This window comes from Ursus americanus, chromosome 11, assembly GCF_024610735.1.
Source record: "Ursus americanus isolate L20-20 chromosome 11, mUrsAme1.1.p, whole genome shotgun sequence".
In the NCBI taxonomy this organism is placed as follows: domain Eukaryota; kingdom Metazoa; phylum Chordata; class Mammalia; order Carnivora; family Ursidae; genus Ursus; species Ursus americanus.
In genome coordinates, this window is record NC_142137.1 from 65,973,340 (window position 1) to 65,996,626 (window position 23,287).

Genomic DNA, 23,287 nt, shown 5'->3' on the forward strand with positions numbered 1-23,287 from the left:
GAAGAATTATTAATATTCCTTAATCTTTATTAAGTTTTCTTTAAGATGGGAGTTCAGGCTAGCCATGATTTTAATTTGAATTTCAAATATTTTGCATTAAGATTTATTATATTACTGCTACACATTTGAGAACCAGCGTTTGTAAAGAATGTTCTACATGACGTTTGGCATGCGTGGGGCACCCGTTTTTGAGTTACGTGTGGCTTTAGAGAAGAAGGTAAGTCATGGCTGCCCGGTGTGGAGGATCTTGGAAGCTGATGCTCGTGTTTTTGACATCCTAATTTTTTAGCTTTTATTTCTGTGGTGGGTGAAATTTATTGTGGTCATTCTGTAGTCACATTGGAGTATTTATTGTCTAGTTATTTGGTTTGTGAAGGAGTGAGAGAGGTGAAGGATTCTGCATTTTGTGCTGTAAGCCCTTTTCGTTAGCGGGTGATTCACAGCTCGGTGAGCCTGTAGTTTGTGTGTGCGCGTGTGTAGGTGAGCACTGTTGATGATGTAACATTTGCTGAATATTTGGAAATTGGCTTGTGGTTTTAGGAAATTTAAATGGGCTCGCGGGAAGCAGATGGACAATGAATTCCACTCTTTTTCCCACCAGATTTTTGTTGTTTTTAGAGAAACCCAACTTTGTAGGGTGTGCCTTTGGCTGGCAAAGTGTACTGTTACACATGTTGAAAAATTTGTTATAAACTGATAGACCTTTTATGCAGCTATAAGAAAAGTTTGTGGTGTGTTGCTTTCCTCATATGCACTTGAACTTTGGAGTCACTCACTGGGCCATGCTTCCCTTCGAGGCTCTGCGCTGAGATGGGTGGTTGACGTTCAGCTCGCTCTACAGCACAGCTGGGGAAGGAGTGGAACGTGGTCGTCCCAGAAAACTTATGGAAGAGTTCTGCGCTGGGATGGCGCTTTTTAAGTTGATTATTGCAAAGGGGGCTAAAAGTATTTTAGGAAGTGACCCGATGTATTCATCAATAGTTTAAGTTTTTCTGAATTGTTCTGTTTGTATGCATATAATGGCTTGCTTTCTTCCTTACGCTTTACCGTGCCTAATTCCCAAGAGGATCTAAGGTTGTTCACATAAATTTTCTTACGAGCTAATAAAAAAAGAAAGAGACGCCCCAATTAGTATTTTCTTTCTGTTTTTGTAACTCACAGGTAAATAAGATGCTGACTGACTCAGTAACATTCAATAATTTTTAGAGAGCAAAATTTCCAGGTTTTGGGGTGAGTATATGGGTGTGTGAGTTACTGAATAAAGAACAAACCATAGATCAGCTGGTGGACCTAACACACCCCCCACCCCTGCCGCTAATCTGTGAAGATGAAAATTGGCTTTACTTAAATGCATTTTAGCACGACACTTTTCTTTCAACAGGCTTCGTTTGTGTAGAAAGTCTCTGTACGGGATTTACTGATGCGTTTTTAGCTATGCGGATGCTGCGTCAGTATGTTGTTACCCACAATTAAGGTAATCACAATTTGGCGGAGAAGTTTTTTGGTATTCTACTTGGCTTTAACATCCGTATGTTTTTAGTGTTACTTCTTTAAGTATTTTAGTTCTCCAGCTTGGTTAAGTTGATACTGTAGGTACCATGAAACTGTATTATATCTGATTTTCCTATTGGGTAGTTTGTAGATTTATGCTGCATTTTTTATTCAAGTGTCAATGATATAAATTTTGTCTTCTTACTTAAAGGCAATCCATCATATTTGTAACCTCTAGTTTGTAATTTGGAACTAAGGAAATTGTGAGTGTCACCTTTACATTTTAAAAAATGTGGTATAGCGATTCTAATGTATGATTATTAAGCTTTATTTATTGTATATGTGGCTGTGAAGAAGGAAGCTTCTCCAGTAGTTATTGCTTAATCTTTTTTATTATTTCGAGATAGATTTTGTAGTATTTTCTGCACGTGTGATATTTTCTTTAGCATATTTGTTACATGGTTAAATTTCTATTACAAGAAATCAAGATATTTCCAATGTCTTTATGCTAGATCTATACTTTGATTTCTCAGTAAGTTGTCCACTCACTGTTGTTTGAACTGGTGTCTGTATTTGCATGTCATTAAATTCTTGGTGATCTTCCGAAGCTAAAGCAGTTATGTTCCAGCTGACTTAGATCTTCAGATCATCCACAGTAAAGCAAATAACTGATAAATTAATATTTGTCCTCTTGTTGTCTTGGGGCCATAATCAGTGATATTTACTTATCACTTAATTCACTCAGGCCTAAGCTTAGAACAGATCTTTCTTAATAATATCCACTTACTGCTCTACCTCTTAATCATACAGCTTTCCCCCAATTGATATACATTAGCTTACATACCCTTGATATTACCATTTTTAGCAAATCTTAGCATATAGCAGATATTAAAAGTAGCTTGAAGAACTCTATCTCCTGGGAATAGTATCACTTAAAATTCAAGCACATTCTGTATTTTTTTCTACCTCTATTATTGATATGAAATGAAGCCAGCATTTAAGCAAAATACACTGTGGAGGGCCAAAAAAAAAAAAATGCTATAAATTATTAACTCTTTATCTAATAAACACTGAGTATATCTCAATTTCTATTTTAAAATAACTCCCCAAATATTATTTAATATCCTTTTTTTGTTGGGTCTTTTGATGTATTTTCATTGCTTGTGCCATTACTGTTTATCTTTTTATTACACTTATTTTTATAGCTGTCTTGACTCCCCTATTAGACGAGGATCTTTTTAGAATATTTATTATGTCTTATTCAGTATTTTCTTAATAGATTTTATGTAAAAACTTTTAAACACATTTTTTCTCTAGTATCAGAATTTTCGTTTCATTGCTAAAGGGATTTTTTCCCAAGGTATTGACTTGATAGCAGTAGAGAGCCTATGTTCTCCAATGCTGCTGATACTAAAGGATCATATGAGGGTGCTCTCTGCGTTAGCAGGGTGAGGTTTTTGTCAAAACCATTTCTTTTATTATAAAATGACATTTGAATTTTAACTGGTAACCTTAACTTTCCATAGAAGAAGTGGGCACTTTTGGATAACTAAGCTAAAAGTAGCATGGCAAACGTTCTTTTCTTAGTAGCATGAAAACATTCTTTTAATTGTAAAAATAAGTTGACAGGAACAATAATCATAATTTCAGTAAATATGGCACAGATATGTTGTTAATAAAATATTTATGAGCATGTATACAAGGAAGTAAACAAACAAAAGGTTTGATTTTCTTCCTTGATCTAAGCACATAGAGCTTTCTCCTCCAGGGACCTGAAGAGCCATTCGTTTTCCTCAGGTTAGAGCAAATCTGTTTCATTCTTGCAAGAGGCCTGACACCGGTTTGTGTTTCAGGTTAGTAGGTCCATTATTCTGTTTACCTAAGATACAGAATGGGATCACTCACATTCTAATAGCCTTTGAGAAGCCCATTAGGTCATTAAAATCCTCCTTCTGACCCTTTCTTCTTTAAATAGGAAATATCTAAAGAGATCAACATGAAAAGGGATTTTATCTTTCCGAGTTTAGTAAAAAACCCTAAATGATGTGTGGAAAAGTGCTTATGGTACTTCTGTTGAGTTTGCAATTAGAAAGGCATATTGAGGTTTAGATAAAACATATGTTTTTTGGTCCTTTGTGAAAGGAAGGAGGTAGTAAATGCTGGTTGTTCTTTGAAATAGAGGGTGTTAAACAGGATATTGGAAGCCTGAAAGAGGATGGTTGGAAAACTGTTATTACCAAGAATATTCTTTGGGGGTTAGGTGTTAGCAACAGAGCCTACAATGATTTGCCTTTCCTGAAAAAGAATACTCTGTGTGTGTTTGTTTTTTAAATCTTTAATGACACTTATGTTGGATAATGGTAAAAGGTCACGTACTTCGGAAGCATATATGAATATTGATGATATGTTAATAGGGACATTTTAAGTGTGTGGATTTGATAATACAGTTCCTGCGAACAATTGGAAACTATTGGAAAAAGCTAGGTGAACCGTTTTTTAACTGGGTTTTGCTTTTTACCAAGTTTTCAACCCAACTAAAAATACAAATCGTTAAAATAATCTCAGCCTGTTAGATGGCGGGTTTTCGCAAAAGTTGAAATCTACCAGGTAAGAATTAGATGTATGGCTGCTGAATGAACTCTTCCAACACTTTTTTTATTTGTATCATGAACTTGATTTAAATGTTTTTCAGTAAAAGGTTAAGAATGTAGCTGTCTTCTGTTGCTTGATCCTTCTCAAATCATTCTGAACATTTAAAGAATTATAAGTTAATAAAAGAGAAGTCTGATCTGTTGTCACTTGTTCACAGTGTTTAAGCATTGCTAATTCCTGTGTGCAGCTGATGACGTAAGCTGTTTATGAGTGTTCTAGAAATGTGAGTAGAGTGCATTGAGTTTGGGAGCTACAGAAGTTGTAGAGAGGGAGCAGCATTTCATGAAAGGTTGCAGGAGGTTCTCTGAAGGATGGTGCCTCGTCAGGTCGAGCATCTGCAGATCCAGCTAATCTGTGGCATAGTTTCAAAACTGAAGTTGCAGATACATTTTGATATCTTGGTAAAGTTTTAAATGGAACACGTGATAGTTGGCTTTTTTTTTTTTTTTTTAACCAAGGATTTACCATATTCCTATATGTAATTTTAGTAACTGGTCTACTCCATGTGGAGACATCAATTCTTTTTGGATCAAGGTTGAGAGAAAGGAAGACCTTACTTGAAAGTCCTAATTTAGGAAAAATGATAGTGACTTTAACAAATGTAATTTCCTAACGTGGATTATTTCTTTAAGATGTGATGTTCTATAATTTTATCCCCTCGAGTATTTTTGTGATACTGGTAGTCATTTTGAAAATAGAGGATAATTCCTGAACTGGAACAAGGTAAGAAATAGTAGGAAGTGGGAAAGTAGGTTTCTCCTTCTTTTAAAATAATCTTCCACTTAAATGTTTGTTCTGTAAATGAATACTCAATAAAACCTCACCAGTTTGGATTTCATCCAGGTAAAAGCAGGCTAAATATATGGAAAGTTTGAATACATTAATATTTAAAAAGAACTGGAGTTTGCTTTTAAATAACTGAAATGTTTGTGTGCAAAGTGTTTCTAAATTGAGATCTTCAGTCCTGTTGAAATAAATGGATAATTCTAAATTTATTATAGCTGAGATATTTGCTTAGTGGCAATATGTTATTTTTAAAAATCCATTTAACTTTTAAAAACGTTTTAACTAAGCATACCCCCTGCAAACTTTTTCACATAATATTCTGAAGATTTCCATTTAAAATATGGGGGAAATGAATTTCAACCCATTTTATGGGACTGTCAATTCTAAAAAAATTAATGAAGGATTACTATAAAAAATAGACACTAGACAAAATTGGAGATGAAGAGAGGCTGAAACATAACTGATTTGCAGGATATTGGTTTTGATAATAGAAGGATAACTATGATCTATAGATGATAAATGAGGCTCATTAAGTAAGGGATGAAAAATGCAGATATTCCCGGCTGATGGAAACGTCGGCATACAGATCGCGTGGTAACAAATTGGGGATGGGAGGATTGTGAAGCAGCTTGCGGCTCTTCAGATGAGCTGTGTGAGGCTGTGGAGCCTTCCCTGTGGCCCCCCAGGCTGGGCGCATGCAACTCCCAGGTCTCTCTGCAAATAGTCGCAGAACCACACCTGGACACACGGGCGTCTCTGACTGCGGAGCCGTCTCTGCGCACAAAAGGGAGAAAGTAGCGTTTGGCCTTAGCATAAAGGACAAAAAGCAGTGTGTGTGAAGTTCTCGCATGGGGTCTCCGGTAGGAGAGTTTGTCAAGCAGTGTGGCTCCTTAAGGTTTTAATTTAAAATTTTTATGCTAGGACGAAAAAAACGACTGCTGTTCAGAGATACCTTTTCTCATTCGAACCTGCTGTTTCTACAAAAGGCAGTTCTCTGCATGTTGAGCTAGAAAGCCTCCTTCCTTCTTTCTTCAGGGTGCCCCTCCTATTCACTGGTATCTAGAAAGGTCAGTGGGCTTTCCCCAGAATATGCAGGTATGGCTCTTGGAAGGGGTCGAACGTGTTTACTTTGTATTACCCAAGGTAGGTGGGAAATAGATTTCACTTTACAAATTTCCACTTTGTAGGTAACTGAAGGCAGATGTCTATGTTGTATAACATACAATAAGAGATACATAACCAGCAGGAGCTCATAGTAACATGTGTGGACTGGTTAATTGCTTTTATTTTTCTTTGGGACTGGAAGTAACTATTTTTAATATTAACTGTCAGTTTAGGAGAGGAAATAAATATCTGTAGAGAGCAAAATTTTTTATTCTTCCCTCACAATGTAGGATTTTAGAAGTGTCTCTCTTTCTCATCTTTTTCTTTCGCCTTCTCTAAATTGTTGTAAAATAACTGAATGGTCTTGTTTTCCTTTGTTTGGGTCAAGAAATTTTAGCTGAAAATTGTTACTGTGTGAAAGAAGATTATTGACTCAACAAGCCTTCAATTTTCCGTGAATAACACTCCCACCCCCTAGCTTCAGGAACATGCCGTGCATGCATTCTATTTTAAAATACAGACTGTAATTTAAAACAGGCAGTTTGATGCCCCACTGAACTTTGTTTAAGCCTGGAATAAAAGAGGGGAAAAAAGCTTTAAGCTACAAAAAAGTGACTAAGCTTTCTCAACCACTTTTCTTCATAATGCATTCTATTTAAGAAAAAAAAAAAAGCTGTCAGGTACTATTGTTGTCTCTTTCCACAGGACCTAAATTTTATCCAATGTTAAATTGTGGTGCGTGCGTCTTGTCACTTTATTTCATTATCAGGCTATCATTTGAATTTTCTAAGTGTTCGGGGTAGTAGTCGTGTATAGTGGAATCTGTGTGCATACATTGTGCGTTATGTCTGTGTTCAGTGCATGTGAGAACATTCTAAAATTAAATACATAATTTTTAGCATTCACTATTGATAGATAGCTCATTTTCTAGAGTTCTCTTGGTTTAAATAGTACCCAATTATTAGACCAGAATAGTAGTAAATAATATGTTTAAATATCTATATCAGATCATTATAAAAATGATTAGTTGGAAGTAGTTTATCTTACTTGCCCTTTTTTTTTTTTTCCTCACAAAAAGAAAATGGGCAGCTTAGAATGACTTGTATGGAAGGAAGACTTTATTCTGAAAAAGTAATATTTTTGATCTGGACACCTGTGCTAATGATGACGCTGAGGACAAACAGGCTTAGGTCTCAGCGAAGATTCTGGCTCATGTATCCCCTTCAGTAGTAGCTCCTGTGTGGTTCCAGTAATGGTTTCCCTTCCCATTTTTGGGTGCCGTTTACTTTTGAACATATTTAGGGATTTGGGGTTGCCCAGTTGAGTCAATAGCTTTATTGCACAGGTCATGGCAGAGCCAAGGGCCTTCTTGTGGACTTGATCTGCAACATCTTGAGACTGCAGAGCTCTCCTTCTCCCCACTGGGGGATCAATTTGGCAGTCTGAGGTCTTCCAGTATCGGGGAGTTTCGGGAGAAGGAGAAAAGTTCATGTGAAACGTTGAGAAGTACATATACCAGGTGTCTTTATGACCACCTGGTAAAGTGGGAGGTAGGAACAAGAAACAAGGAAGCTGCAGGACAATGCCGTCTTACCTTAGTAATGCAAAGTCTACTGCCTTTTCCCACTAGATCGATGGGAACCCGGTGGAGACGGTCCTCTGAACCACAATAATAAGCAGTTGGTTTTAATTTCATGCCGGTGGAAGGAAGACCCTCATGGTCTCTCTCTGAGGCCTCCACTCACTTCTGACACTCCAGGTTTACATTTGTGTCCTAGAAAGTAACTGAGTAAGCACTGTGTGGTTTTTAAACAGATTTACCATGAATGGAAATATTAGCAATCCAAGGACATGGAAACCACCATTTGTTCTCGATGTACCCAAGTCAGTTTCATGAAAAATGTCTCCTGCATTTCTATATTTTGTGTTTTCTTTCCCTCCCTCCTTCCTCCTTCTTTCCTGTCTTTGGGGCTCCCTGGTTTGATCTGGGTAGCATGGTATGTTACAAGTCTTCCTTTCACCTGTTATTTTAGCCCTCTCTCTGTCGAAGCACAGAATGGTGTCCATGGACACAGTGGCACGTAGGCTGTGCCTGATCCACAGGTAATGTCTTCTCTGAAAGCAGGCCAGCGTGTGTGAGCACAGCAATGCCCCCGCCCCCCCGTCTGAGACTTATGCCCCGATGCTGATCCTTTTTTGCTTTTTTTTCCCCAGAAATTTCTCATGTAAAGAAGGGATCTTCCTCAGTCTTTATTTTTCTCATGGGTACCGGTAGTTGAGAAGTGCAGTGATCTAGTTAACACCTCCTAATGACCCTAAAAGGATGTGGTCCGTTTTTGTAATTACCTGTATCTGGAGGAAGTTTGGCTTCAAAATAATAATTATGTATAATAATTTATTGGACACCATTTTTTAAAGTCTTGTTTTATGTAAGTAAAAATTTCAGTTAACTAACGCTGGAAACTGCTAGTAAAAGGAGAATAGCTGTGCCCAGAGTGAGGGTGGGTCTTCGTGAGTATCATAGGTGTGAGTTGCATGCACTTCCTGACATCTGTTTTGTCTGCTCAAAGCCAGATCTCCCCACCCCCATTTCTTCCATTTTTGGAAGTCTGGTACTTTCAGGTAACCAAGACAAGTAGGAATTGTTCCCTGCCTTTTATTTATGCAAAGCCTTTATTTTCAAAATGCCTTTATTACCACTGGAGGCAGGGAGAGCTTTAGAGGCTAGTGTATTATCTCACTAATGAGGTTGAGTCAGATTATTAAAAAGTGTTGGCAGTGAGAATGCAGAGGGAGAAAACTGTTGAAATAAAGGGAGGGATGAATGGTAGACGCTTTTAAGTTTTTTAAGCTGAGTGGCCAGGAGATGCGTGTTGGTATTGATGACAAACAGGGAAGTGGTGGCGGGAATTGGTTTGGGGAGAAGAGAATACCCAGGGATTTTATGAGATTAAAAAGCAAATCCTGAATAAATTTGCTTGAATTCTACAACTCCTAAAAGAAAGCATTTCATCTTTGTTACCAATGTCTTATTTTTTGTATAGTTCTTTATATAAGAGATAAAACATTGCCATAAATAGGAACTGATGTTGAAAGAATGTTAGCAGTGGCTATAACTTTACATTTCATGTACATTCTTGGAGATGATTTGAAGAATATTGGAGCAGAGTTTGCATGAACAGCTCAGCAGATCGTACCAGAGCGTTTCTAACTCTAACATGGAGTAAGATAGGAGTGCAATCTCAAAAATAAATGAAACTAGATATAAGTCAATTATGATTCATGGCTGGTCCCATTGTCTTTGCTTGTAGGCTAGTCCAATAAGTTTATATCCTAATCTGTTCCTTTCCTTGGGTAGGGACAGGTTACTTCATATTGCTTTGTCTGGCTTACTTTGGAATGATTTAGACTTCGTTCTTGTTGAAATTCATTTTGGAGAAACATTCCTTCGTTTCATTTATCTCATTATAATTTCTCCTTTTCTGACACTTATTTTGAGTATGTGCTTTGGTGAGCCTAGTATACAAATGTAATGTTTTTTTTGCTTGTTTGTTTGTTTTTCTCTTTTGAGGGTATGTGACAGCGGGAGGGGGCAGGGGGAACCTAGTTTTCACATGCTCTTTTTGAAAGATGTTCTCTTTTATTTTGTAGAAATGGTTATCCCTTTGAATACCTTGAGTTTCTGTGATACATTTAAATCCCAGCAGAGTAGAAATGGGGCCTTAGGGAGATTACCATGAACTCAGAACAGTTTTCTCTTTGCTTTTGTTTTGTTTTTGTCTTTTAAATCAAACCCCTTCCTACTTTTCTCTTTTCAGTGTTTAAAGCACAGTCATTTCACTTCCTATATAAAGATAGAGCCAAAGGTTTAATATTAATGAGTTATTAAAATGTGTGTATTTTTACGTAATTTGATTCAGATTTTTTGAAGCTGTAATTCCCAGATGTGAAAATAAAGAATCCACAAGGGCAGGAACCTTGACTCAAGGTTCCAGCAGTGGTGGAGGGACGGTGACTGTGTAGCTCCCTCCCTTATAGCAGCTGTCTGCTCGCACCTGCTCCACAACACACCTGAGTGTCCTTCAGCTCCAGTCGTCAAACCTAAGACCTTCTCTCTTTTTAAACACTCTTTTGCCAGTTTTGATTAAAATTATGAGTGTCCTTGAATAAATACGAATATGTTCAGATTTTCCCAAGTGTTTCTGCATTTTCATAGTCTACATTTATGCTTTTCCTTAGCTAGCGTGCCTAAATGTTGACATCCTCGATTTATGCACAAGATTTCACTTTACACCGAAAAATTCAATTACATTTAACAGTCATTTATTGATTGCCTCCCATGTTTGAGATTTTATGTTAGATGTAGGAATAACATAAAAATAAAATTTAGGGTAGCTTATTATCAGTGTTCTTTCCTGTAAGACATTCAGCAGTAAGAAATCAACAAGAAAACATACCTATATTCAGAATGCCCGTTATTTAAAATACTTTAATATAGCTTCTCCTTTTATCTTCAGAGAACCATCTATAGAATCTGCGAAATTTACTGTTAGCATGTGTAATAGCCCAGAAATGTTTTGCCGTTCTGTGGAAGTTTGGGGTATTTGAAAAGGTAGGAGCAGTGATGGCTGTATCAAAATGACGTGAGCCTGCTGTGCAAGGCGCTCGGGGGTGTTCGCCGTGCCTTGGGGTGCTGCTCGTGTCGGGGGGAGAACACCACTACCACACACTCGTGAGCACCTGGTGTGGGAGGGGAAAGAGTCCGTTGGCTTTCTTCAGTGATTTCATGAGGGATTTTATTTTTACTACTTTTTTTCTGACTTAACTGTGCACTTTCTACTTTTATAGGGATGAAAACAAGTTATTAAAATTCTAGCCATCTTTGATGAAATTCTGGCCCTTTTTTGGGGTATCAGATTTTAAAAAGTGTACTAACTATGCACATTATGGTTCACAAAGCACACTCACACATACTTCAGTTTAGTTTTATTGCCTTGATGCTTCACCTTTACCCCTCCCAATTCATGAGCCGTAACATACGTAAAAGCTCTCGTGCAGTACGTGCCTTACAGGTAAGTGCTCAATAAATTGTCAATTTCTGACCTTTGTTTGCCCCTCCTCCTCTTCTGAAACTCACCTAGAGGCCAGGGCCTGTTAGGGTTGCTAGTCTTCCAGACTTCCCTGAGATTCAGCTTTCCTTTCCTCTGGATGAAGAGCCCTGGAACAGAGACTTTGTAGAGTCACAGCAGTTATGCAGCCAACTCTTGGCTAAAACTTTACTCACTGACTCCTGGCCTGTGAGTCCACTGTTGGACCTCCTGGTACTGCAGACCTCTTCTGATGCAGTATGTTGGTGTGAACCTCTTCTGATGCAGTATGTTGGTGTGAACCTCTTCTGATGCAGTATGTTGGTGTGAACCTCTTCTGATGGAGTATGTTGGTGTGAACCTCTTCTGATGGAGTATGTTGGTGTGAACCTCTTCTGATGCAGTATGTTGGTGTGAACCTCTTCTGATGCAGTATGTTGGTGTGAACCTCTTCTGATGGAGTATGTTGGTGTGAACCTCTTCTGATGCAGTGTGTTGGTGTGAATACCACTGGGATTCTTCTGCATTCGTTTTGATTTTGTATTCTTCTTTTTTATTTACCGCATAACAGAAGGACACGTGTATGTGAAAACTATATTAAATCCGTTGTAATTCGAAACAGTACTGATCGGTCCTCCCAACATTATTGTCAAAGTTGTGTAGGTAACTAAATGAATGGCCGCAGTGATTGGAGTTTACTTTTCCTTGCTCTTTCTAGCTCATGGTATTATCAGTGAGTGGCAAAATCACCTAGAAGAAGAGAGAGAAGAGAAAAAGAAGATGTAAGGAAAGGCTCAGATAGAAATCTACCTTGCTTTCAGTGAAGTCTGCCTTAGATAAACTCCTTAGATTTTGCAAAGGGTTTTCAGATTTCTGAGACAGATAACCATATGAACCCTACTGGTTGTCCAGGAATAACCAGCTGTGACTGGTAACACATCGTCAGTGGGAGACGAGACTGAAGGTGGTGAATCAGGTAAAAAACCTTAAGATACCCTCCTAAGTCCATACATTTCTCACTCTGTCTCTGTCTCTATAATACATACACATAGGAGAGGAAAGGGGAGAGATCGAGGGGACCATGCATAAATAATTATTTTCATATAGGAAACACACCTTTGGGAATTCTCTGCCTTTTTTCATCCCAGTTGATTAGATGACAGTCAGTATGTTATTGCGAGTCAGGTGGTGTTTTGCAAGTGGGAACACTTCGGAAGTATCTTGTTTTTTTAGGACCGTTCTTTCAGACAGTTGGCTTTGTTCATGTTTAAACTATACTTCCCAAATAGGGACCTTCTGCAAATGCTCATTTAATAAGCCCAGCATAGTTAGCTAGCAGTGGTAGCAAGTGAAAAGGTACCTGGACGAATTACAGAGGAAATGAATATTACTTTACAGTTGTAAATAGATTAATATATTTTACTTCTTCCAACCTTTTTATTGACTGTCCCGTCATATCCCTTGTATACGATACTCACCATCACCAGTTTTACTTTTGAATTTACTTATAAACCCAGTTTCTTACCAAAACAACAAACTTATGTGAAATTTAATAGAATTCATTTTGTAGCCTCTCTGTTCGAAGTTTTTATACTGTGGCATTCTAATAAAAATTATGACCCAGATACTGTATAACTTAATGATTAAAATTTAAGACTGTACATTTCTTCATCCATAAAAGTGTTTAAAAACATCTTGGAAAAAGCATTCTTTTTCCAACATGTGTCCCTATGAATTATAAATAAATTTGTTTATTTTTAAATATACCAATGGCCACTTTTAACTGAAAGAGTCCTGTTGTGACAGAACATTCTCATCTCCTGTGATGTTTTTACATAGAATTTATAACCTGTGTGTTTCTAAATAGGAATTCAGCTGACCTACAGTAAAACATTTGTATAAACCGAGACTACTCAAAGAGGAATACAAATTTTAAAAAAATGTTTAAAAAAAGGAGAAGTAAACAAACCATGATAATGCAGTTACCATGAATCAGTATTAAATTTAAGGCTGCAGGGCGTCTGGCTGCCTCAGTTGGTGGAACGTGTAACTTTTGATCTCGGGGTTGTCAGTTCGAGCCTCATGTTGGGTATAAAGATTACTTAAAATCCTAAAGAAAAGGAAGAAAACACTAAGGCTTCATTCCTGACTATCTAGATAGAATGGGGGAAATGAGGTTGCATAATTATTAACATAAAGTGAAACCATCATTTCTTAAGGGTGGAATATCATGTTTATTACTTTGTAAAAGAAATAGTCTGTAAAGGAACATATACGGTGCTCCTGTGAAAAAAGTGAATACTGAGGCCAAAATAAGGGCTTTCTGGCTTATTTTTTTTTATAGCGTTAAAGAAGTTTTTTCATTTTATTTGAGATGATTATCACGAGCCTAAGTTTGGCATCCTGTCACATAAATAAATGAATGAATGATTAGCTGTTTTTTCTGTAACTTGCTTAACTGTCACAATTATAAATCCCGCAACTGTCCAAAGGAGCAGCTTATCGAGCCCATTTTCATGTCAGAGTATAATTCTTGAAAATAATAATTTTGTAAGCATAAAATATGTATTAGAATGAAAAGTCATTTAATAAAGAAATAGTTTGATGGTGAAGAAGGTATTTTTCATAGACTTTTCTCTGTTTTGAGGGGTAGGTGGCATTTTGTTTTGGAACTTGGCATTTTTCTGTTGTATGTTTTTCTGGGAGAAGATTGCTAATCTTTGAGTTACAAGATTTGGACTCAAGATTAATTGGTTAGTCTGGTGATGGTCTAAATTTTACAATGCAAACATTCCATTAATGACTTAGTACCATTACAATTTGTATCTTGTGGCAAAACTTAGTGGTATTTTGTTTAGTTTTGTTTTTGGTTTTTTTGGGGGGGGGTGTACCTGTTGACTTGAGTACATTATAAAATAGGAGATGTGTTCTTCAGGATGAAAAAGATAAAATCCATAATCTCTCTAGCTCCTTCAGAGTTTTAGTGGGAGGAATGCTGAAGCTGGTGTGATTCCCCCACTTATACCCCCAGGACTGACCATGGAAGAATCTTGTGCTGTGTGTTGGTTGCGCTGCCTTATACTTTAGGAAGAGTGGGTGTGCTGAGCAAGCAAGCCAGTGACCCACCCAGGAGGGGGTAAGAATCTTGACTGGAGAGTCTTGATTTGAATCCACAACTATCTTTGGCTCTTGGCCATTCATCAACCTTTAGGGAGAAGGGAACAGGGGTCTGTTGATCATACCCGTTGGAAAGGGGCAGCTGAATCATGTTCCTGTTATTGTGAGGGAGTTGGACCTTTTTGAGCCTCAAACCGTATGACAGAATTCAACAAAAAGATAATTTAACATACATTTACTCTTACAGAGCAAAACATTATAGGAAGACTACCTCTGTTCGTTTGTTGGCCGGTCTTGTCATTTATAACTTCCTTTAAGTAAAAGGGGCCTAGTATGATATATTCCTCCTTGCAGAGACTCTTCAAGAGGACTTGAACTCCAGTGTTAATTCTGTTGTATCTCATTACCTCTAGGAAAGGTACTTGCTCAACATTTTGTGGCTCTCTCAGCTGTAGAGCTTGTGCTTTTAAAAACTGTACAGCTACAAAATCATGAAACGGCAATGTCTATGTCAGCTTTATTTATTTATGTGGGGTTTTTTTTTCTTAACACACAAAAACCCCTGTAAATTGGAAAATTGTTTCCCTTCAGAGAGCTTAAAAAATATCTTGAGTTTGTTGGGATTAGATTGGGTGGCAGAAAGGGTAGCTGCTCTTCTGGAGCCGGAGTGCGCAAATCGATTTTGCTCCCTTAGCTGCCTGCTTGTGCTTACAACAATTTCTGACAAATGCTGGAGTTTCACAAATGTAGGAGTAGCAGTTATAGAGGTGGTTTTGCAAGTCCCTTGGAACAGCCCTGCACATCTTCAGTCACTCTTAATTTGAATGAGAAAGGGGATGGTAGAAGCTATTTTTATTTTCCCCTGGGAGCAAGAGAAAAGGAGGCGGAACTCTGTACCGTGTAATTTTAAAAAAGAAAAAAAATCAGATTCCATTGAGATTCTTTCTTGTTTACTTTTTGTTTTACTCTTGCTGTCTCCCAGTGTGTTTGACTAATATAAGTCTTCCCCCAGGAATATGAGAATATGTGGTACAGTCCGCCTCATAACCTTCCTGGATATTTTTATAATTTATCATCAGCTGACACCGCCTGGGTAGAATATTCTTACCACTCCCTCTGGCTGCTGGAAGTCTGAAATTACATCTTTGTCTTTGAAGTCAGGCATACTGTTAGCGTTGCTATGGTGACAGGGTGGGTAATGGCGTCCACAGACAGGAGATTGGTATTTAGCGTTTAAACGCTGCTGTACACAAGGCCTTGATTTTGAGAGTGGTTACTGAACTATTCCCTTTTAGTAAATGTTTAAAAATTACATTTTTACATGGTCTTACTAGATTAATAGTCATGGTTTATTTCATTTTAACTGCAAGGATAAAAGCATTATTCCATTAAATGGGTAGCTTTTTTTCTCTCTTGGTTTATGCATTATTAACACAGGCTTTCCTGTTTTGCTTGTAACATTTTATAGGCTTTTTCAAACATGCAGTCAGATTTGCTCTGTTGCTCCTTTATTTTTTGGTCTTAACCCATTATCTGCTTGATCTTGCATGATTTCAGAGGAGACAAAGTTCTAAGGAACTAAGCTTTAAAATATTAAAAATGAAGAGAGGGAGGGTGAGTGTGTGTGTGTGTTACTCTGTATGTGACAATGTTGATTGACCAGTCTTTCCCAATGAACTGCAGCAATAACTTTCTTTTTAAATATTTCTTTTGTTTCAAGTTTCTTTTTAGCCCCTCTCCTGTACTATACCTTCACATAGGAGGTGAAAGGAAAGATTATTTACAGTTGTGGGGAACTGTGGGACGTTTCGAAAAGGTTTTAATGTAACTTTTTTAAAAAACTATTTTACTTATTTATTTGAGAGAGAGAGTGAGGGGGTGGAGAGGATCAGAGGGAGAGGGACAAGCAAACTCCCCACTAAGCATGAAGCCCAACGCTGGGCTAGATCCCAGGACCCTGAGATTATGACCTGAGCTGAAACCAGGAGTTGGATGCTTAACTGACTGAGCTATCCAAGTGCCCTAGTTAATGTAACTTTTGAAGTAATATTCTCTCAATTCAATCTGTTTGGTCTGAGACCACTTATATTACATATGATTTGTTGATTCTTGATTATTCTGTCATTAGAATAATGGTGACTCTTAAAAGTTCATATAGTATATACATATCCCTCCCTACCCTATATATGAACAGCTTCTAGAATATCATTTTGGATGCCTCCTAACATGGAACTTATTGCTTCATAAAGTATTTGTTAGGAAATTCTTCCTTGGATTAACTTGAAATGCTTTCTTGGATTTGGGTTCTACTTCTGCCTTCTTAAACCACATGAGATAAACCGAAATCCCTTGTTTCTATCATGACTGTTCAGCTAGTTGAAGATAGTCTTCATTTTAGCTGGGTTTTCACTAGGCTGATTAGTTCCCTTATATTCCCCATTATGTGGTTTCAAGTCTGTCCCCACCCTACTCTTAATTCTTTGATAAAGTTCATTTTGTGTAAGTACCTCCAAATAGGAATCCGTAACCAGACTGAATACTCCAGCAGAAGTGTGGCTGCTCTAGAGCCAGTCGGCCACCACCTTTGTTCTGGACTGTCATGATGGGAGGGGCTGAGTGTGGGAGCCGCATCCCACTCTGGCCCTGTGTTGGGAGGTGCAGGTGCATGTCTCATCTATCCTATACTTGAACCTAAGTAGTTTCCATTTACCCTTACTGAGCGTTTTGGGTCATTGTTCAAGCCTGCTAACATGTATTGGGATCCCAAATCTAGCATCTGTTGTATTTAATATGATTTCTACCTTTGTGTCATCTGTAAATTCATATCTTATAATAATTCTCAATATGAACAAATTAAAAAGACTAAATGCAGAACTTTTTGACATTTTGGTTGTTGCCATTCATCCAGGTATGGTATTCTAGAACTTCTGTGTGTTCTAGGCCATACATTACATATTAACCACAACACCATCCTAAAAGACTTAGCCAGAAGCTGGGTGGGAATCCAGAACAGTCAGGACTGTCATCCTGTTATACATATAAAGGCTGTGTAATATTGAAAGCTGTATATATAATTTGTTATTGAGATAATTTTGTCTTTACCAAACCTAAATTTTCTGCCTGAGAGATGAAAATTGATTTTGTAAGCCAGTTCATATTGCTGCATCAAGGGATATGCACTGGCTTCTTTCCTGTAACCAGGAGGAAGAGCCAAAATAAACATCAAGAAAAGAAAGAGGAACCTGTGCCTATCCCCAGAGGGGCCCTGGAAGCAGAGCCTGTCATGGTCCAAGGCCGATGATAGTCCCCCTGGTTTTGCGATCTTTGAAATGAAGTGGTCCTGTTTGAGGGGACTAAAATTTCAGTGAACGACTGTCGGTCATGGAAGCCCATGGCCTATTTGGTCAGGATGGTTAGTGGAGAGAGCAGCGTGTGTGTGTGTGTGTGTGTGTGTGTGTGTGTGTGTGTGTGTGTGTGTCCCCGTCCCTGGGGGGGGGGGTCTTCCTCTACATCTTCCGTATTTCTCTGTATTCACCTGTGTATCTGACACATGCCCTGTGTTTTACTTTCCATTACAAATTATCTAGGACTGAGGGGGCAGTGGATACTAGGGAAGTTAAACTGGCGTAATCTTTTCTAGGGGTAAGCTAGTTCCCTTGGGGAAGACATGCACTGGGGGCTTGCTGCTGGGGAGGGGGGCAGGGGACCTGCTTCTGCAGAACCTGCTAGCTTTGTCTCCTCGCTCACCACGGCCTGTGGGAGCGGAGGGAAGTGTAAGCCTAGCGAGTCACTCAGGAAAAAAAAAAAAGACATCTTTTTTGGTTGGGTCCTAGGTCTCTTCATGTATGCATGGAGAGTAGGCACACAGTTTTTGCCTGTATTAAGCCACTTCTCCCCGCCCCCCCCCATCTTCTCTCTCTGCAGAAGCCAGGGCTCCATTTCTGGACATAGGTACTTGAGAGGCAGAACGCTTACAAATTAAGAATTTGACAATAAGTTTTATAGACTGGAAAAAAAAATGCTTTAGACCAGTGCTGGTTCATAGAGTAACAGGTGGGAAATAATCCTCTAGAGATGGTCTCTAGGGACAGTATTCCTTTTCCGTCCTCATTTGTATGCTCTTTATGACTGATGACCATGCAAGCTACTCTAATTGACCAGCAGTTTTGGCTTGAATCGGGGTGAGGAATGGGCATGTTCTCACTCTGCTGAACCTCTTACTGAGACTTTCATTAAGTGAATTCTGTATCTCCCCTCAAAAGGACAACTATATGAGTGAATTTGGCAGCTGAATATTGTCCGGTTTGCGGTATTTGTAACAGAAAGTGTGTTACAGAGACTTTTTAGATATTCTAGATCTGCACTGTCCAACAGAATTTTCTGCAATGATTAAAATATCCCATATCTGTGTCATATAGTATGTTAGCCACTTGCCATATGTTGCTATATAGCACTTGAAATATGGCTGGTGTGAGAAACTGAATTTTGAATTTTAATTAAATTTAAAATAGCCACATGTGGCTAATGGCTTCCATATTGGACAGTGCATTTCTAGCTTATGGGTCCTGTAGTCTTGTTTTTACTACGGAGCGGATTTTGGTAAAATAACAGTGTGCTCGTTCACATTCAGGCTTTCAGTGCATTCTGAACTAGCATTTAAATCTGACTTCTTCATACACGTGTGCAGGAGATTACAGGTACAAATAAATTTTAGGTGTAGAGTTAATCGCTTGCAGGGTTTTGGTGTATAGATTGAAAACCGAGATTTTGGGAGTAAGGTAATTGTACCTTTAGTGGACGATTGCTGTGTGCTTGAGTGATGTTTCAAAAGTTAGAAGGCTGAAGTGCTTACATGTCTTTCTCCTTGCCTATTTATCTGCTCTTTGAATTATCTGTATTTAGTAGAAATAGTTATTGCAGAGGTGGTTACCTTTAGGATGTCTTCTGGACGCACCCACTTCCCTTCCACACGCACACCAATATCAAGGTCAGCTTCAGCTGTGCGGAGTCCAGGCCCCTGGGCACAGGCTGTAGGTCAAGCAGCAGTATGACCCACGGGGAGCAGAGTGTGTCACGTGGAGTCCCAGGATTCTGCCTACCTGGACCACTGGGCAGGTTTCGGAGTGTAAAATGTTTTAAGGTCTATGCATTTGGCATTGTTTTCAGAACTTAGGTGTCATATCTGAGAAGTAGCCTGGGGTTCAGCCTATGGTGTTAAAAATAGTTTCCTATGAATGTATACAGATGATGTCTGTTGATACTTAGGATATTTTTCCTTCTCTTTAATTGCAAAGGACATCTAAGATGTGTGTTCTCTCCCGAGTCTCAGATAATTTCCTATTTACAGTGTGAGAATAAGTGGCAATTTCAGGGCAGCCTAGGAATTTTCCAACTCTGACTTTTTAGGGCCGAGTTCCTCCTTTGTTAGGTGAGGAGGGCTCTTGCTGCTGGAGATGGTGATGCAGTGAAACCCTGGTGTTGAGTTCCTCTTGCCGCCCCTCCCCAGTCCCCTAACAACTGGATTTCTTATTCTGTTAGGGAATTTGCATATGGCACTGCCTTCCCCTTGTACTTGAGCGCAGCCACTTCTTTCACTATTTTAGTGCTCTGCATGTCTAGAATTTTCATAAGCACTATACTTTACATTTAAAATAATGTAGTTGGGTAGTTTGAATACTATGTTCCAGGATTTCTGATTCACTTGTCACCAGCTTCAAAACTCGGCTTTTGCTGTTGTCTACATTCATTTCACTAAACACTACATTTAACGGCCATGGTACAGCCCATGTGTTATAGCTGTTTCCTGATAGCAGAAGGTTAAAGAGTGACTTTTTTTTTTTTTGAGGTCATTTTCCCACACCTAGAAGCATCTTTTTATTTTTAAACCCCACCCCACTTAAAGAGGCGGAAAAACACTAGGAATGAGTAATAATAATTTTCTCAATATTTGTTTGATTTTGTGGCAGTAATGTACACTTCAGCATCAAAAGGAGATGGCTCGGTTATTGTTGCTCATTGCTCTTACGCATTCGGTCTGTAAAGCTAATTTGTTTTATTTATGATGGGAGAAGGGAATTCATTTTACTAAGCAGCTCTTGAGTTTTTGTAGTGTGCTATTATGATGGATGCATGCTTGGTTTGAGGAAAGATGAAGAAATACAGAATCCCTGAGATTATGAAGCACTTTTCAGCAAATATATTTTGTGGTATATATATTTGTTGTGGGGTATCTAAATATTCTCCAAATGTCTTTAGTATTTCTTTTGAATAATAACTGTTTTTAATTACAGTCCGGTTTTCTCTTTCCTCTTTTGAGAAGTAATAGTTACCCCTCCCTTTCCCCTTGTGGGAAAAGTCAGTAATCTGGGTAATTTCTATTAAAAAAGCTCTTAAAAACCAAGGAGTGATTGTAGACTACTTAATGAAGCAAAGCACGAAAGATGCTGAGGACGGGAGTGATAGGGCGTGCGTTCACTAGTGAAGCCACTTACTTTTAAAGGTAAGGAAAAATAAAGAAGCCCCCCCCCACTTCTTCCAACCGGGTTGTTATCTGGAAGTTTCAGTGAAGTAAAATCGTTAACTACTTATACATGCTTCAAACTAAACACAAAACCCCAAAGACTATTTATCACACTTTTGTTAATAAGATTCTTGCATAGGAAAGATACTGTGCAAAACAATTCTTTCCTGTGTTAGTGAGAATACTTGGTTTGTGTTCTTTTTAATGATTGGGTCTCATATTCTGCTTCTTAGTCAGTGAAGGGTGAAAGCAAGAAAATGACCATTCCTTCATCCTGTAGGATGTCTTGCCTAATCTAAATTGTTTGTTGTTACATTGTGTAGGTTTTGTTCTTAAAACCTCTTAAAAAGATGGATGTGATGTCTTATTTCTCAAGATATTTTCAATAAAATCTTAGCAGTTTACTAAAATTTTATGAGAAGTCTTTAGAAAAAAAAAGTATAACAGAGTTGAGTCAACTCCGTCATCTGAGTCATTCTTTTTTTTTTTTAAATATTTCAGCCATTTAAAAACCATGAATTCGTCCTCACTCCACCGCCCAGTAAATAAATAAATAATATTTAAAGCTTTAGATTTCTCCCGCTAGTTTTCTTTTGTGCGTGGTTTAGTTGGGTGAGATCAGCATGAGCACTGTTAAAAGTGGGAAGTGATTTAACATACCTTTGAGGCATTTGGCCATAAAGATTTGGTTTCTGCTGAGAAAGCACCAAGGTAAGAACTTGCTGTGAGGGCGTGGTGGGGTGGGCTGGGGGGCAGTGTGGATGCTGCTCTCCGCTCGGCTCTCAGCAGCTCTTTGTTCGGTCACTTTGGGTTGTTAGGAAGAGCATTTCGTTTTTCTTAGATCAGGACGGGAACAGTGTACTTTCTGAATGAGTGAAGTTGAAGTGCCGCTCTTACCCCCCTCCCCCGTGCCCTTCTGTAATCCATTTCTGGGAGTCGAGAATTTTGTGCACCGTGCGTCTTTCTCTGGTTTGCTCAGTGGCTACCCTAGCATACTGCTTAAATTTTCATTGAGAATCGTCTATAAGATCATGCACGTCTTGATTTAACTGAGAACATTATGTTCACCTTAAACTATTATGATTTTTTAAAGGCATTATTTCATTTTTCTTTACAATTCCTAAATTTCTTTGCTTAAAAATTAAAAAAACAAACAACATTTCTGCTATCTGGTGGGGAATTGGGCTTTGTACAAAATGTGTGATGTGGCATCTGTTTGTATGACAGATGTCCTTTATTGACTCATAGTAAGTTCCCCTGTGCATTGATATAATGGAATTATTGTTCTTAAAATAATTTATCCGAATTTATAGTAAACTAAAACTATATTTTCATTTTATAATTATACTATTGCAACCAGTAAGAAATAATGTGCATAAACTTTGTTTTATTGACAAAGTATTGCCCTTAAAAGTACTATTTTTGTTTATGAGCAAATGTAATTCGTTTATATGGGTTTGGGTGTGCATTCCTTCCAGTCTGTTTCCATAGAGCAGCTATTTACTAAGGCCTGAAAAATTAAGGCAATTTCACTTCTACTCTTTGTGTTTATTTTTTATAGACATACAGGGCAGTTGTCAAATGGGGGTGAGCCCAAATTATTCTCTAAGAATAAAAAGAAAAACCCAGTCTGGTAAACAAGAATCAGGATTTGGATTTCTCAAAGTTACATGGTTTTAGAATCATAAGCACCCAACGCTTTCCTGTATTTTTTAAGACGTGAATTTAGAGAGGTGATTTGGTTCAGTGAAGATGCAGAATTATTCCCTAAACATTCTGTGAAACCTGGCAGCAGTGTCGCGAGCAGAGCTCATGGGATTTGCCTGTAGCGTTCAGGGAGCCGCTTTGAAAAACCATTGCAAAATGGGCAGCCTTCTTATTTTGTTAAAAAGGGACAAATAATTGTAAAATGGAACACTGATTTCTAAGTTTGAGGTTTTATATGTTCTCACAAAAAAAAAAAAGAAGTCAATCCTAGAAAACAGAGAAACAGAAACTCCCAAGTCCTCAGCTGTTGCCGGGACATCTCTTGCTCGCTGCTCAACGGGAGCGGAGCCCCGCGTACTTAAAACGGGCGGAGCGCGCATGCTCTGTGGCTGACGCCGGCTGCGTGGGGCTCCTTCATAGAAACCAAATACTAAAGTAGTTTTTACGTTTAATGAACTTTCTTTCGCTGTCAGATTCCAAGCCAAAACTACTAAAAAATGTGGCGCTACTCCACACAATCTAAGGTGCGTATTTTGGAGAGTAAAATGAAAGAAATCCCTGGTGAGGACCTTCGGGAGGTAGTGAAATGCTGACTTAGGAGAATTGTGACTTCGGCTCTTCTGCGTGGAACCGAGGTGACTTCCTGTGCACAGCGTCGAGCCCAACCCTGAGCTGCTTGCTGGGGATGCCCACGGGCAAGCGCTGCACCTTCGAGCTTCTGCCCTCTTTTGGATCGCCCTGGGTAGCCGGGCCTGGAGCTACCCCGCCAGCATGAGCGCCTTGCCCTTCACCTGCCCTGGGTCCATATCTCGGGGTGACCACT

The 23,287-nt window shown here is 38.5% G+C and overlaps 1 protein-coding gene across 12 annotated transcripts in view; it reads left to right on the top strand.

The window, feature by feature from the left end:
• Window positions 1–23,287, top strand: part of ARID1B (AT-rich interaction domain 1B) — a 428,002-nt gene that overhangs the window by 154,803 nt on the left and 249,912 nt on the right. The window lies entirely within an intron of this gene.